The sequence below is a fragment of the Notechis scutatus genome, chromosome 7 (assembly GCF_049901735.1).
Source record: "Notechis scutatus isolate UNSWTSFEM ecotype Mainland chromosome 7, rNotScu1.2, whole genome shotgun sequence".
Taxonomy (NCBI): Eukaryota; Metazoa; Chordata; class Lepidosauria; order Squamata; family Elapidae; genus Notechis; species Notechis scutatus.
In genome coordinates, this window is record NC_142015.1 from 15,344,220 (window position 1) to 15,361,361 (window position 17,142).

At 39.5% G+C, this 17,142-nt stretch overlaps 1 protein-coding gene across 7 annotated transcripts in view; it reads right to left on the minus strand.

The window, feature by feature from the left end:
- PKNOX2 (PBX/knotted 1 homeobox 2) overlaps positions 1 to 17,142 on the minus strand; it is a 276,614-nt gene that overhangs the window by 206,869 nt on the left and 52,603 nt on the right. For 4 of the 7 annotated variants that reach the window (XM_087969713.1, XM_087969715.1, XM_087969719.1 and 1 more), the window contains exon 3: positions 12,289 to 12,332. The exons of 1 other annotated variant lie outside the window; for it this stretch is intronic. The gene's annotated coding sequence lies outside the window, so the exon portion shown is untranslated. Of the gene's footprint in view, positions 1 to 12,288; positions 12,333 to 14,563; positions 14,747 to 17,142 lie in introns of all 7 variants that reach the window. 2 more of the 7 variants (XM_087969718.1, XM_087969717.1) reach the window with 1 other exon arrangement.

The following is a 17,142-nucleotide window of genomic DNA, read 5'->3' on the forward strand; positions in this document are numbered from 1 at the left end:
GTTGCCTCGGGAAGGAAAGGCAAAAAGGAAGAGCCGCGGCTTTTGCCTTTCCCTTCCCGAGGCAACGCGGACTGGAGCAGCGCGGAGCCGCGCCAGCGGTAACAACTCCTGACAGCCCCAGCCGGATACCTCAGCGGAGCTCGGGCGGTGCGAGCCTCGTTTCCTTGGGAGCTGGGAGAAGGCTGGCTGCTCCTTTCGGCTTCACGGGATTCGTTTCCACGGTGCGCAAAAGTGCCTCAGCCGCGGCAGCCGCAGTGCTTCCCAATTACTATTTGCCGGCGTATAAGACAACCCGGCATATAAGACGACCCCCAATTGGAGGCATCTTTTTCAGGGCAAAAAAGTCGTCTTATACGCCGGCAAATATGGTACACATATATAATGGGTGCACATGTGTGACATGTAAAAATCAGATGGAGCATCAATAGCAATAGCAATAGCAATAGCACTTACTCTTACATACACACTTACAGAGTGCTTCACAGCCCTCTCTAAGCAGTTTATAGAGTCAGCCTATTGCCCCCAACAATCTAGCTCCTCATTTTACCAGCCTCGGAAGGAGGGAAGGCTGAGTCAAGCCGGGTGAGATTCGAACTGCTGAACTGCTGGCAGTCGGCCGTCAGCAGAAGTAGCCTGCAGTACTGCACTCCACCACTGTACATCTTGTATTCAGTGGTAGGATTCAAAATTTTTTTACTACTGGTTCTGTGGGTGTGGCTTGGTGGGCGTGGCAGGGAAAGGATACTGTAAAATCTCCAGTCAGAGGTGGTATTTGCCAGTTTTCTGAACTACTCAAAATTTCTGCTACCGGTTCTCCAGATCTGGTCAGAACTTGCTGAATACCACCCCCTGCTTGTATTCAATTATACTGTTGTGGCTGCCATTTTGATTAAAAAAAAACATAACCTGTGGAAGGCTCCGGTTTAGGTAGGTGTGGTAAGGTATGGTAGTCTTGTCTATGGAAATTCTCAGTCCCAAAGGTGCTTTTTCAAGAGGCAACTGGACTTTCTGATTTTTCTTTGAAGACATTTCGCTTGTTGTCCAAGAAGCTTCTTCTGACAGGATGGTAGGGAATGGAAGAAGTTATATTCCTTGCATACAGCAGACAAAACAATGCAAATGACCGGCTGCCTGCAAGGAGTATAAATCCTTCCATTCCCCACCATCCAGTCAGAGCTGAAGAAGCTTCTTGGATGAGAAGCAAAACATCTTCAAAGAAAGATCAGAAAGTTCAGTTGCCTCTTGAAAAAGCACCTTTGGGACTATGGTAGTCCTTAATTTACAGCTGGTAGCTTAGCAATTCTTTAAATTTATGAAGGACCTCTGCTGCCCTATGTGCAGCTTGGATGTGAAGTCCCAATGGCCTTTCCCCCTCTGTGGTCACGTAATCACAGTTTGACTGCTCAGCATGTGGTCTGCATTTACAGCTGTTGAGTATTTATAAAAATAATAAAGATGTGATATAAATAAAAGAGTAAAATAAAAATAAATAAATATGGCTATGTAAGGTAATGAAATCAAGGAAAGGGAATAGATCCTGTCTATGCTTTACTTTCACAACCTTGTTGTAGACTATCACAATAAAAGTTGAAGGCATTTCATAAAAGTTTTTAAAAAAATAAAACGTACCCCTTTTTTCTGTTCGGCTGGAATTCTGTGGATGCTGGTTCCTTTTTCCAAATTCTGGAAGCAAAGAGTTATCCTGGAAATATTTTCCAATATATAAAATAAGCCACCCTTAGATAGAAAATTACGAAGGCTAATATTCTCTCTTCCCCTCTTTTTTTCAGCTCTAGCTTGCAAGTGGAAGTGATATGGAAGAACCACAGATGGAAAAATGTAACAACCCTAATTTTACTTATTACATAATTAAACCACAATCAAAACAAAATATGTAAATCTATTTCTAGCTGGCTACGGTGCAGCTCCACATGTGACGGATCCAGACAAAACAGATGGGCTTCTGTTTGATGGCATCTGGGAATATCATTTCATAGTGAAAGTAGGGGGGAAAAATCTGGTGTCCAGGAACTATTTCCAGTGATACATTGAGAAGGGAGAGCAATTTGGCCAGGCCTCCACTCTACCATTCTCGGGCTTTAATTGCCAGTTGGGATCTTTTTGTGTTGATGAAGAAGCTGTAAACCAACTGTACTTTGATGGTCCTCTAAGTGTTCCAAATTGTTGTGCCAGAGGTCATTCTATAGTCCTGTAGCTTTCCTTGGTAGAAGTGGCCCTGCCAACAGAGCTAGCTGGGAAACAATTATAGGCCAAGGGTGTAAAGCAATCCTCTGGGAAGGAATCCAGGGTTATTCAAAGGCTATTTTCAGACATTCAGTTCTGTACAGAGTACGCAGTTCAAAAGCTATCCAATTGGGTAATAAAAACAATTGGCTACGTTCAGGGTTCTGACTGAAAAACAAAATTGGTCTATACAGCTGGTGGATGGTTGTGGTCATCTAAAATTTGAAATGAGGTTCCCATCTCTTCGAAATTTCTGAAGGAGACCACACTCCCTCAAGGCATTTCTCAGAGACGAAACATTGGTCCATTGGGCAGTTCTGTTTAAGGGGGGAAAGGCTATGTTGCACCATTCAGTTTGGTGCTATCTGCTAAGCTTTTCTTCCGCATTTGTTTCTGGTTCTCCCCCCCGCCCCCCCAAATGGGGAAGATACCTCAGTGAAATTTCATGTTGGTGAGCAAGGTTCCTGTGCTTACTTAGCTACCTAGTTGAGATATGTGCTGTGCATTTCTCATTGGACAACCATCTTTTAGGGCACGGTTCCCCAACTCCACAGAACCTGTCCCTGGTGCCCAAAAGATTGGGGGCCATTGTTTTAGGGTTTATAGCTTTTCTGGCTTTTCCTACCAGAGTTAAATTCCAATGAAAAATTATAAATTGTTGGAGAGAGGATAGAGCAATGAAATGCTCTCTCTCTCTCCCCCCACACACACACTCAAACACACACACACACATCCAAGAAGCTTCTTCATCTCTTCATTCTTGGATGAGAAGCGAAACGTCTTCAAAAGAACACCAGAAAGAACACCAGTCGCTTCTTGAAAAAGCATCTTTGGGACTACCATGACCTGGATGATGACTGAGAATCTCCATAGATATCACTGGCACCCCTTAACAAAAGAAGTCCAAAAGCATCACACACCTTCCAGGATAATTTTATTGAAATTCAGTTCCTCTCAGAAAGGAAATTCTCCTTCATCAAACTGATGCTTTGTACGGGTGGTCCTCAACTTACAACCCATTTCATTCAGTGACTGTTTGAAATTACAATGGCCCTGAAAAAAGTGACTTACAACTGGCCTTTGCACTTACGATGCAGCATCTCCACGGTCACAAGATCAAAATTTGGACGCTTGGCAACCGGCATATATTTACAGCGTTTGCAGTGTCCTGGAATTGCCATTTATGGTCTTCTCAGCCAGCTTCTGACAAGCAAAGTCAATATAGGGAAACTGGATTCCCTTAACAATTGTGGCAAAAAAGAACATTAAATTGGGTGCAGTTCATTTAACAACTGCCCTGCTTAGCAATGGAAATTCAGGTCTCAATTATGGGCGTATGTCAAGGACTATGTGTAGTGGTGAAGCTATTGGATTAGGAAAGGGGCAACCCAGTGTCAAATTTATCCTCAGCCATAAAAGTTCTCTAGATAACTGGATAATTCTTTCTCAACCCAACTGTCATCAGAGGGGAAAAACAGAAAGAATAATGTTACAAATGCCATGCTGAGGAGGAGGAAGAGGAGAATATGCTGAGAATATTATAGCCCATTACTCCAATCAATTAAATCTGTATCAGTTTTCATAGGAAAACACATGTACCTGTATGCACTATATACTTTGAATTTATTTCAATGAGATATTTCTTCCTGCGTAAAATGGAGTGTGTGACTTTGCCCAAAATGCTATCAGAAGTTTTTGTAAGTACAGCCTTGGTACTAAGGTTTTTAAAAAATTAAATACCCAGTTGAGGATATTTTCATCCATTAAAAACTGTTTGATAGATTCGAGGTTTAATTTAATTCATTAATAAGGCTGTCACTGACTTCCTGAATTGAGCCTTAATTTGCTGGACTGAACTGCTTAGGGGAAAAATGAACACTACTAACCAATTAACAAATCCTTGACCAAACTGGGGTTCATTCTTCTCAGATTAATTCATATGAATCCATTGAATGCTATTGAATTAAGCAGATCACAGCTTTAACATTTAAGTGTACTTTACATTAACGGGAAATGGTGGCCCAAATGGAATTGGTTTCTTCTTTTGAAATAGATTCTCCTGAGCATTTGAGAAGCCAAAAATAGAAGCAGAAAATCATATAAGAATCCCAGTGGCAAAAGAGAAACCTATAAGGGTAACTCATTAAATGAAAGCAAACCTTAAATGTCAAATAAGTTTTTCCAGTATCCTGTCTTTTATTGGACTGGTCTATTGATTCAGAAAACTCAGTCAAGATTATTAACTAGGGCAGAAGCAAACAAAAAGCCATGACATCTCAAGAAGGAGCTCCTCAGAACTGAAGTCTGAAAATGGTCAAAGGAAATGTCAAACCAGACAGGAAACATGATCAGATAGCAACAGCAATAGCACTTAGACTTATATATCACTTCATAACATTTTACATCACTCTCTAAGCCAGAGGTCTCCAAACTTGGCAACTTTAAGGCTTGTGGACTTCTCCAGCATAGCTGGCTAGAGAATTCTGGAAGTTGAAGTCCACAAGTCTTAAAGTTGCCAAATTTGGAGACCTCTGCTCTAAGCCGTTTACAGAGTCAGTTTATTGCCTCCAACAATCTGGGTCCTCATTTTACTGACCTCGGAAGGATAGAAGGCTGGATCAACCTTGAGCTGGTCAGGATCGAACTCCCGGCAATCAGCAGAGTTAGCCTGCAATACTGCGTTCTAACCACTGCGCCATCACAGCTCTTAGAATTAGATAAGCTAATTCTACTTTGTTGTAATGCTATTTAACATACTCTTGCAAATCCGAATGTACCATTCTTCCACTGTCTCCTTTATAGTCCAAGAAATTAGGGAGGGTCCCTTCTTACCCTACCCAGTATCCAGCTGCAGGCTCTGCTGTCTCTTATCTGACTATTCCCTAGGCAGCATTCTTTGCTCCACCTCCCAAGGTCTTTTCCACATATGAAAGGAGGAATGCAGGAGTTCAATTAATGACAAGTTATTCTCACTGATAAGCATAGGAACTCCAAGTTTAAGAATGTATGAATATGGATGAACTGATCAAAGATGGAATGTTCTGAGAGGGCAGGCACAACAAAGTGAAGCAAAAAATGTCAGGGGCAAAGAATCAGGACCATACCTAAGTAGCAGGTCAAGATTTATTGCTCAAACCTATAGAAAAGAATCTAATCAACTAAAATTCAATACTAAATTGGCACCAGATGAGGGTCAATGGAATTCAAGAGGGGATGGACTTGGATAGTTTGTGACAACATAATGACTCTAAGCTGATGACACACTTAACTCCTCCCCACAACTCTGCTTTATCTTCTGCTGACATGACAGAGTCTCAGATGCTGGTGAAGAAAACTTTATTAATTAGTCCCAACTTGTTTCAAATATGTCTTTTTCAAGGGCTCTCTGTACAGCTGGTGGAGGTCTGTTGCCCTGAAAGCATTAGCACAATGCAGCTGAGGATTTAGAAAGAACGACTTATTTCAGGTCAGTTGGACTCACACAAATCTACTAAATACCATTTAAAAAGATGAAAATTGAAAGTATGTCCTAAGCTCTCAGGGCTCCATTCATATCTCCTAGCATTTTCTTTTTACTCTGATTTGGGGAGTTGTCTCATCCCAATGCAACCAAAAACCCCAGGTCAGATAGATCTGGTATAGATGCTCTTTCTTGTGTTCTCCCCCTGCCAGCAACCAACCTTTGTTAACTCACGAGAATTAGGCTGGCATTTCTAAGTTGGCTGCCAACAGCCAGAATCCAAGATTTTCCACACTGCTGTCTCATCTCCCCTGTTGTGCAAGGAGAAAACCAGATACTTAGCCTTGAATGTCAGGGGGAAAAATCCCGATCATGTTGGGGATACCTAGCATCAAAGGCTTATTTTCACAGAGATGTGCCCCTGCTTCCGAGATCAAAAGGGAAAATCCCTCCAGGAGGTTTAAGATAAATCGTGTGACAAAATTACCCATCCACCCCCAGTAGAAACCATTGTTTTGCAGTAACTGCGGCTCTCCTGCTGCTCCCTGATTCTATCGCCACAAGGATTTTGAGCTGGCAAACTGTCTTTGTCTTAGTGGCTGTACGTTTCAGTGCAGGGATGGATGGATGGATGGATGGAAGGAAGGAAGGAAGGAAGGAAGGAAGGAGGGAGGGAGGGAGGGAGGGAGGAAGGAAGGAAGGAAGGATGGCAGGGAGGGAGGGAGAAAAGGAGGAGAGAAGATGCAGGGAAGGGAAGGAAGGAAGGATGGCAGGGAAGGAGACAAGGAGGGAGGGAGGAGAGAAGAGGCAGGGAAGGGAAGGAAGGAAGAAAGGATGGGAGGAAGGAAGGCACAAGGAAGCTTCTTCTTCATTCTACAAGGCAAACTGCTTCTTCGTTTCAAAACCAAATGAGCTTTTTCCTAAAGCTTTTGGGCTCACCTAGCAAAGCAGGAAGGATGCAAAGGGATATATGCAATTTACCCACCTGCTGTCAGTTGTACCAACTGGGAGGAGGGTGGGAGGCAGGGTTGGAATAGCACATTTGCATTGACCTTTTTTAAAGTCACTTAGTGCACCCTCCACCTTTTTTTTTTTATTATTACAAAAGAGTTCCAAAGCAAATTCCAACCTGACGCCAGATTGGAGTTCTGGTTACCTACAGAGAACCACTCTGAGATTTTCAGTGTAGAATGGATATCTTTTCACACCCAAAAATTCTGTGGAATTGCCTTTGCACATCACAACTATTCTCATCTTCAGTCCTGGGAGCTAAATTCATAGCAAACTATGGTGTGGTTTACTGTTTACTGAATACAGGACAACGATAGGCCACACAATGTGGCTTAGAATCATAGGCCTCTGATGAAGTGAGCTGCAGCTCATGAATTTTTAATCCCTTTGTTAGTGAGAGAAGGTGCTTCCAGATTCTTGATTTTTTGCAAAGATGGATAACATGGCTCTGCTCTTCAAAAGGCTAAAATGTGGCTCACATAATTCATTTATCCAACCCTAACCAACTCATATTTTGACTTCATGTCCTCTAAATCAGGGGTCTCCAACGTTAGCAACTTTAAACCGGGAGGAATTCAACTCCCAAAATTCTGGGAGTTAAAGTCCTCCAGGCTTAAAGTTGCCAACGTTGGAGACCTCTGCTCTAAATCTATTTGCATACATGACAGATGGTAATTTAGCTTTAAAACAAAGCAAAGTCCATAGCTGAGAGTGGGTTGGTTCAATCCTATCATGCGGTTTGAATGTGGAAACCCAGCCAAGGGATCTGGTGATGCATTGAAATGCACAGCCAAAAAGAATTCCAAGAAAATACTTTAATTGCACATTGCCAAATGCAGCATTACAAAGGTTCCTCTTTGCTATGCTGGTCCCACTGCTAACATTTGGTCCCTCTTAGAGTCTTTATATCTGTCCTGACCTTTGACATCGATGTTCCAAGGGGATGATCAAAGGGGTTACTTTCATAAAGAAAACAAGAGGCGGTTTTTGCTAAACAGCTGGTGAAACATGTGGAGCTCTTTTTTTCTTCTTCTTCCCCCAATGGGATGGAATGCGGATCTGGTTATCAAGCTTTCGGGGATAATGCGTGTTGAGCTTCCCAGATCAATAACAAAGGTTCAAAAACAGGAAAGGCTCATGCAAGCAGAATGGCTATCAACGCTTCTGAAGAGAGAAAGGAAAAGAAACCGAGCCAAGCACAGCAAACCAAGTGACACAAAAGGAAAGCAAAGAATATTCTCCACGGTAAGGATTAAAAGAGGTCTGCTGCAAAGATCTCCAGTAGCTAAGCTGGAGCTTTACTGCTGATGGGTCTATCCATCTTTTTTGGTAAAAACCATCTAGGGATGAGGTTGCACTGATTTTCTAAAATTTACAAGGCCACCTAATAGCAGCACCAGTTTTTCCGAAGGCAGGACTTATCCTGTGGTACTTCTTGCAATGGCCATGTGTCTGTAAAGAAGACCTACTTCCCACAAAGCTAGAAGGGTAGGAATAACCTGGCCATTTGGCACACAGACCTGTCCACACACAAAATCAACCTGTGCTACCAGTGCATGTCTTTGAGGGTTTCTCATCAGAAAGATTTCCTGCAGAACAAAACCTATTTGTTCTGTGAAAAATCCTTTGTGATATTAGTCCCAAAAGTGCTTTTCCAAAAAGCAAATGGACTTTTTTGGGGTTTTTTCCTCGAAAAATGTTTCACTTCTCAGCCAAGACGTTTGTAACTAAAAAAGCTTCTTAGCTGAGAAGCAAAATATTTTCAAGGAAAAAAACCAAGAAAGTCCAGTTGCCTTTTGGAAAAAGACATTTGGGACAACCATCACTTGGATAATTGAAAATCTCCTTTAGACAATTTGTGATAGTACTGTAATTGGGATAGAGCAATTTGACGTGAAAAATTCTTAGAAGGCAGAATGCCAGTTAGTGCACATAGCTCTCTCTATAACTAAACTTGTACATTTTTGAAGCTTTCAGAGAAATTTAAGAACCATTTTGAGGTTTGCCTCTGCTCCTTAATATTTCCTGAAAGTCTAATCCTGTTTTTTTTTAAAAAAAAACCATGAATTTTTGAACTGCAATACAGTCACTTTTCGGATGCCAGGATCAATCAGCCTCTGTCTATGATGTGACAGACGTTCGTAGAAGTGAAATGCCTGAATCTAAAATATTGTATAAACCCTGAGAACAAAAGTATACTGTGAACAGATCTTTTATGTCTGCAAAAAAAGAAAGAAAATCCATAACTGATAGCTCACTTATCTGCTAAAATGCTGTCATTGTTTAATAGCATTCCTGAGATTGTTTCACTGTTTCCATAAGATCTAAACATTTTGATTACCATTCCTTCTGTGTGGGAGAATAGAATCCTTTGCCAGTTTCCTTCGTCTCATACAATTTTAGCTGTGACTAACAGATGAACAACAAATGAACACTGCTCTGCATTTGAACAGAAATCTGGCTGGATTTGGCTTGTAAGAATAAAACAGGAATATAAAAACAAAGAAAACTGCTTTATAGGTAATCCTCAACTTCCAGTCCTTCTTTTAGCAACCAAAATTACAACCGCACTGAAAAAAGTTATTTACAATCAAACTTCATGCTTACAGCAAAAGCAATAAGCACTTAGACTTATATACAACTTCACAGTGCTTTCCAGCCCTCTCTAAGTAATTTAGAGTCAGCCTATTGCCCCCAACAATCTGGGTCTCATTTTATTGACCTTGGAAGGATGGAAGGCTGAGTCAACCTTGAGCCTGGCGAGTTTCGAATTGCCAAATTGCAGACAGACAGCAGTCAGCAGAAGTAGCTTGCAGTACTGCACTCTAACCACTGCACCACCATGGCTCTATTGCAATATCCCTTGCAATATCCCCATGGTCATGTGATCAATTTGAGTGTTTGGCAATCGGCATGTATTTATGACAGTTGCACTGTCCTGGAGTCATGTGATCACTATCTGTGAACTTCACATCTGCCTTCTGACAAGCAAAGTCAATGGGGGAAGCTGAATTTGCTTAACAACCACATAAGACATTTAACAACTGCAATGATTTCTTAACATCTGTGACAAAAAGAGTTGGAATATTGGATATGACTTACATAACAATTGCCTTACCTAGCAATTTTAAGTAATCCCAATTGTGATTGTAAGTCAAGGACTATCTGTATACTGGTTCAGATTTTAGTTGTATTGACACTAATATTAGTGACAATGATTAACAGTGGTTCTCCAGAGTTCAAGGTGTTTCCAGACTCACCTGTAGATGCTGAGGCTAAATTTGGCATTTCTTTATGCAAATATCAATGCCATTGTGCTGGATTCCATAGGAATCTGGGAGTCTTGTATCTCCTTCTCCTCTGGAATGTGCCACTGTGCTTTTAAGATGTCACAGAATCATTCCATGGCAGTGTTTCTCAACCTTGGAAACCTTAAGGTGTGTGGACTTCAACTCCCAGAATTCCAGAGCTGAGCCAACATGCTGGCTGGGGAATCCTGGGAGTTGAAGTCCACACATCTTAAAGTTGCCATCTTAAACAGCTGCCACACTGTTCTATGACAAGACGATGCATCAATCCAAAACTGACTATTAGGGAAGGGGCAAGGGGCTATTAGGTTGTAATAGATTGCCCCAAACCTCCCTTCATTTCTGAAATGTCTTTCTCTTGTAATTCAATTTCAAGATTTCTCTTTCTTTCAGAGGATAAAAGAGTGCTGAAAAATGAACAATCCGTTCAACTTAAGCTTTAATACAATATTCAGGAACCCTGGTGGCTAAAGTGCAGCACTGCAGACTAACTCTGCCCAGAGCCGGGAGTTCAACCCTGAAGGGCTCCAGGTTGACTCAGCCTTCAATCCTTCCAAGGTCAGTCAAATGAGAACCCAGATTGTTGGGGAAAATGTGCTGACTCTGTAAACAATTTAGAGATGATCAGGGGAGGAAAGATTCAACTGCTTAACCAAGATTAAGTCTGAATCACAGGGAACAAAAAAATTAAGAATCCAGAGAAACAAAACAGAAAGACCACTCAGAAAATCAGGTTGGAGGCACACAGGCAAAACATTAATCCCAAGAAAATCCTCACTGCTCAGACAAAATACCAGCACTAACAGGAAGCATTTGGTAGCATTTCTTCATCAAACAGGCTTCAAAATTAAAGTCAGTTTTGAGCTAGCGAGTTCTTTGCCCAAAATATTCCAATTTATATTTCCGGAGATTTGCAGAGAACTAGAGCTTCCTTACTCTATTCCTGGCAAATTCACAACACTGGCATTGTTTATCCTCAGTCTCTTGTCTTTAAAATTTGTGGCAGGCCTTTTTCAGATGTTTTTCCTCCCCATCCCAAAATCATGTATGATTAGTTATTGATGTACATCAATTTACTTGACTATAACAATTCCTTCAACTCAGTCCACTAGATGATATGTTGTTTTTTTACCCCCAAACACAAAAAGTTTTGATGTAGTTTAAACTAGAATATAACTATTAACATGTTCTCCATATAGACAGTTTTAGTGACTGGAAGCAGAAAGGAGGAGAAGTTGAAAGGGGCATATCGGAAGTAATCTAGGAGCATTTCTTCATTGTGACGTATAGCTTCTGCTAATGTTATCCCAACCATGACTGAGGCCATTAACATTTGTATGTGTTACTGTTAGTGCGTACCGATGGCTGAGTCACTAGTGGGGATCCTTCCTAGGATGCCAGCAGCTTGACACTTTGGCAGACTCTGCCAAGCTCATACAAGTTTCACATTTGCTAATGGGCAACAAATGTGGCTATCTGGGCTATACATTACAAACCTTATGCTGCTGTGTGACTATAGTAAATATCAATATTATTAATTATTGTTATATTAATAAATAATACAAAGGTTGGTCATTTCATGAGACTCTGCTTCCAGCCTTCTGCTTTGAATTTTGATTATATGTGGCTGACTTCATCCCCAGGTGAAAAAGCTCTCCAAGTGTTGGGGTTAGACGTGATCACAACACCCCCCTCTGCCTACCTTCCAAAGAAATGGAGTGCCAAAGGAGGAGCATGGCATGTGATGACCCAATGATATAAGGACTTCTCCCTTGGGCAAGGAGACTTCCCTTCCAGCCCTATGATTTTATACTTCTACTTTGATTGACTGAGTTACAAACCAGAAGCCAGCTTCCTTAATCAGGAGTTGTGAAAGTGTTAAGTTAGGCCAGACACTGCTTTGAAAAGGAAGAATTCATTTGACCTTTTCTACAAAGATGGTGAAGAAATCAAAGTAAATGCTGGCTATTAGCTTTGTCAGCTTTATTTTTAGTATGAACTTCAAGTTTTGAGAGTTTCATAGGGTTGCACGGCTCAAACACAGAGATTTTGCACACTATAGTTTGCTATTCAGAAAGTCTTAACTTAAAGAAACAGATTCTGTATGAGCTTTTTTTCATCCTATCTGAATTTATTAATTTCATTAAACTTTAAAACAGTAAGGGTTTTGCTATAAGACACCTTGTGGCATGGCAAAAACATCACACTTCTGGTATGATTTTTCACAGCCAAGCTCAGGACAATTTAGCAATAATTTTCACTTACTAGCTTGAAAGGCAGAAGCCTCAGGATCCAACTCCAGTAAGCATCTGTGAATACAGCAAAGGGCATTGCATTAGAAACGGCCACAATCTCAGCAAAAATTACCATCTTGGAAAAGAAAACGGACAAATCCAAAGTTGGAAAGTCAATACGTAATCAGGATTGTGAAAATGTAATCATATAACTAAACCAGAAACTAATTTATGAAGGGCAGAGCACTCTTTGGAAGTCTAAAGGATATGGGATTGAGTGTTGAAGTAGCAAGGAGATTTAGCCAAAAGATTAGGATTCGTTAATATTGAATATTTCTCTTAAGATTGTACCAGTAATAATAAATCTTTAGAAAAACAAATGCATCAATCTTTCACTTCAAACATACTTGCTAGTGGATGAAAATATGTTTACAGCTAATCCATCATTGAAGGTTTAAAGCAAGATGGAAAGTTTAACTTCTGATGTATTTAAACTGCATTTCTTCATTAAGTGGGTTCTTTTATTTAATTTCTTGTCACAATTGCTTTGAAAGGAAACCCAGTTTTACAACTGCCTTTGCTGAACTGGAATTTTGTTTTATGACTGACTTTAGTCTGTAAAAATTTTATACTGCTTTACGTCATTTGATCTGAGGATTCCCACCATTAAATTAAAATCCCCAAATATGGTACAATGAGCGGAACACTAAGATTCAACTCAGCGAAAACTCAGTTTGAACTTTCTGTCAGCAATAGTGCTGATAAGACATATAAAATAAATCTCTGATAAATTTCTTTAGGAATGGATAAATGTAAGAGTTTAAATAGTCTCTGCTTCAGCATTGAGGGGTGTAACTAACACACTGGTTATCATCCATCTTTCTCAGATCAAAAGCTTCACAAAAATGTATATGAGAAATACGCTCAAAAATAAATACATCTATAAAAGTTACACATTGAAAGATGTAGAGCATGGTGGCTCAGGAGTTCAATCCTGACTGGCTCAAGGTTGACTCAGCCTTCCATCCTTCCAAGGTCAATAAAATGAGGACCCAGATTGTTGGGGGCAAGAGGCTGACTCTGTAAACTGCTTAGAGAGTGGATATAAGTGCTATGAAGTGATGTAAAGAGAAACAGTGCTTACATCAGAAAAATGTCTATTTACAAAACTGCATCATGGAAATTGATATAAAGTAGAAGATAATCAGGGGAATGTATATTAAAGGGCAAGTTTTTTTCTAAGAATAAATGTGAAACACTACATATACTATATTTAAATGAAGCTATGTCCAGAAGCACTGAATGATAGAAAACATACCTACAAAAAGAAGTAGAATTTTAAACCCTTGCTAGGTTAAATTATTTTATGTGATTTGGAGAATTATATAAAGAAATAAAGAAAACAGGAAAAGGCAGCTTTAGATTATAACTCCTTTTTCTCCATATATATATATATATATATATATATATATATATATATATTATATATATATATATGTATATATGTATATATATATATATATATATATATATATATATATATATATATATATATATATATATAATATGACACATATACATATATGTACATATGTACATATGTACATATATGTACATACACACACCCTCTTATGATAGTTCTTTGCACATTGCTTTCACATACTTTTCTCAAAGTAAAGCTATTTGAATCATATGCAAAAATATTAGAAGTATCTAGTTAACAAGCTAGCCATTTATATGATTAATCTTGGGATTTTTAAAAAAGTTTGTGCATGGTTACCCAATGAGAAACTACGTATGTATCTGTCATTTACTACAAAATACCTCATGTGAAACAGCTCAAATCTTCCTCTTTTTTTGCCTCCTTCCACTCCTCAGCCACCCATTACCACAAATTGTTCCTATACACCCCCCCACACACACACACTCCCAGCCCTCTTTTGCACTGACCCATTGTTCAAAGTGATGCCTTAAACAGTTCATATTTTGTTAATTGTACAAGCCTAATGGCGGAATGTATTGGCAAGAAGGGGAGGGTAACGGCCATCAGGCCAGCAATAAAACAAAATTAATGGTCCATAGGAAGAAATCATGTCCACTTAATATCAGCTTTGAAACTCTAATAAAATAATGTGATATCAACAGCAGCAGTGCGTTCTGTCTCATTCTCAGACACTCATACACAATGTACGCAGGTTGCTTACACCACATTAAATCACTCATAAAACAGGCCCAGTTCAACTGAAGCTCACAAGATCCTCCAGGGAACATAGCAGACCAGAAATATGTTGTATAAGGATCATTACCAGTATGCACAGCTGCAGTAACACCCACAAAATCCAGCCCAGAGGCAACACAGGGGGGAGAGAGAAGTGTATCTGGAATAGAGATTGAGGTCTTCATCAGGACTTTAGTAACCCTTTCAAAAAATGTTCTACTGAATGCTTTGTAAACTGAAAGCTGGAAACTTGGCTTCGTAGCAGATAATGCTGGAGAGAAGGAGAAAGGGAGAACTTCAGACTTTCCACGGGTGATGCTATGTCACCAGGAGTAAGACAACACAATACTTGGAAGATAACTGACTTTGGAAATTCTATCAAACCATTACAGAAAGTTCATGAAATCCAGGTGGCTGGCTGGAGTATAATTTTTTTAACCTCTTTCTTGACGAGGTAAGTAAAGGATTTAAGTGAACGTCCCTTGCCTTTAATTATCACCTGTCAAACCACATGCTAAATTTTATGATTTCAGTAAAATCTCAAGGGAAGATACTATGGGGGAAAAAATCCCTTCCATTTTTAAACAGGGGGAGGCTTGCAGTGTCACCACAATAGGGAAGACTGACTCAAGCTTTTCCTTACTTGCCCAACAAATGGTAAGAAAGATCATACTGAAGGATGAGCTCCTCAAGCATCATTCTTTGGGCTGCCTGGTAGCTTTTCTACCATCTCTATCTAGATTGCTTTCTCACTGGAGTTCCATCTGAGTCAAGTTCAATTCCTGATGACTTCATGGATATAACCATGAGGATTTTCTTAATGTTCTTCCTAGTCTAGTTTACATCCATCTTATTCCCTAAAGTCATCTCATCCAAGTACTAACCAGATACTAACCAGATACTAACCCTGCATAACTTCTAGGCTCCTAGATATTTGGGCCAAGAATTACTAATTCCTTATTCAGTTTTTGTTTTTAATCAAAGGGGATGTTTTGCAATGAGGTACCCTTTCTTAAAACCATTCATTTAATGAAGCAGAGTCCAATCACAGAAAAGCTCCACTTGGATTAGATCACTACCATGTTCCAACATAGATCAACTGTATTTCTTTGTAAAGCCAAACAGAAAGGAGGTCTTTGGAAACCCCAAAGCCAAACAGAAAGGTGGAAAATATTCTTCACTGCATTGTGATCCAATCACCACTTTCAGGCACATACAGCTTCTGAATACAAGATTCTAGTTGTGTGCCAAAACAAATCTAATACTCTATCAAGGGCCACTAGATGTAGGTAAATAATGTATTCACTATAACAAGATTAACAAAATTACCCCATCTGGAAAATGCAGACCAAGGTAAATTAACAAGTGGTGGCTACAATAGAAAAAAAAGTCATCTGCAACCATGCATAGCCAATGGTGTTTTTAAAAGGCAATAAAAGCAAAGGTATATACATTCTTATTGTTAAAATGCAATTAGAACTTCCCTTGATATATACCACCTCTGGTCACAATGGCATGTTCCATGCTGTAGATGCAATTAAAAAAAACTCAGCTAACCAACTTATACTGTTTTCCAGGCTGCTTGGTGAAAACTCAGGCAATAAAGTGACATTTTTGTCACATTTGAACTTCCCAGCTAATTCAGAATAATCTACTTTTAATGGAAAGCAATATATAAGAAGTAGTGACATTTGGCTGAGTTCTTCTTTGTTTTAAGCTCCAAGTGTCTTGGAAATTACCAAAGTTACCAATAAACATATTATTTCTGCACAAGCTGGGTATATTACCATAAATATCTACAGATTTTTGAGAGGCATTTCTTTTTATTTGAAGCTCCTGTGTTCCATATAGGAAACTATAAAAAATAAGCATGTCTTCCATTACATTGGCTAATAACCAACATTTTTGTGCACTGGTAAATTCTTTTACTTATTCTAAAATAAATATTCAGTACATCCATTAAGGATGGTCTCTTTTGGTCTCTTTTTTTATTACTAAGCTAGAGACCTGTAAGAAATTATCCCAAAATAACAATTCAAGTGGCATCAGATTTCAAAGGATCAAGGATTCAGAACAATTAGATCTTCTGCATCTTGCAGTCATTCCAGGACCTGCAGAGATGGTTCTTCAAACAGAATCCTTTTTTAAGCCTCACCTATCGGAATTCTGAAGTTCAAAGACACACAAACATAGGCATTTATATCTAGCTGGGTACTTTCACTCACCCATAAATTGCTTACTGCTGATATGATCCAAAGATATAAGGTATTCCTCTGCTGCACACTGAATGGTTGCAATCAATATTGCTTAAAATCAAAATGCACTTTTATTTGAAGATTAGTTCCATTGACTCCGGTGGAATTTATCTCCAAACATACTTTGAGATCCTAGTGACTAGAAAGAGATGAATGTTTGTTGGGAGAGCTGATAGTTATATTATAGAGACAAGTACTGGCTATAATATCCACACTTATTTTGATATTGTTTGGGGACTGGATTTTAAAGCAATGTCTTAAAACCCTCCAAAGCTGTAGAATCAGTAACCATCAAGGCATGTAGTGTCCATCAAGGGCCAGGATAGGTTTATATATGTCTCTTGATTTCGTTTCAACCCTGAGATTTGATAAAACAAAGGAGGACATCAAACAAAGGCTAGATAAAACAGGA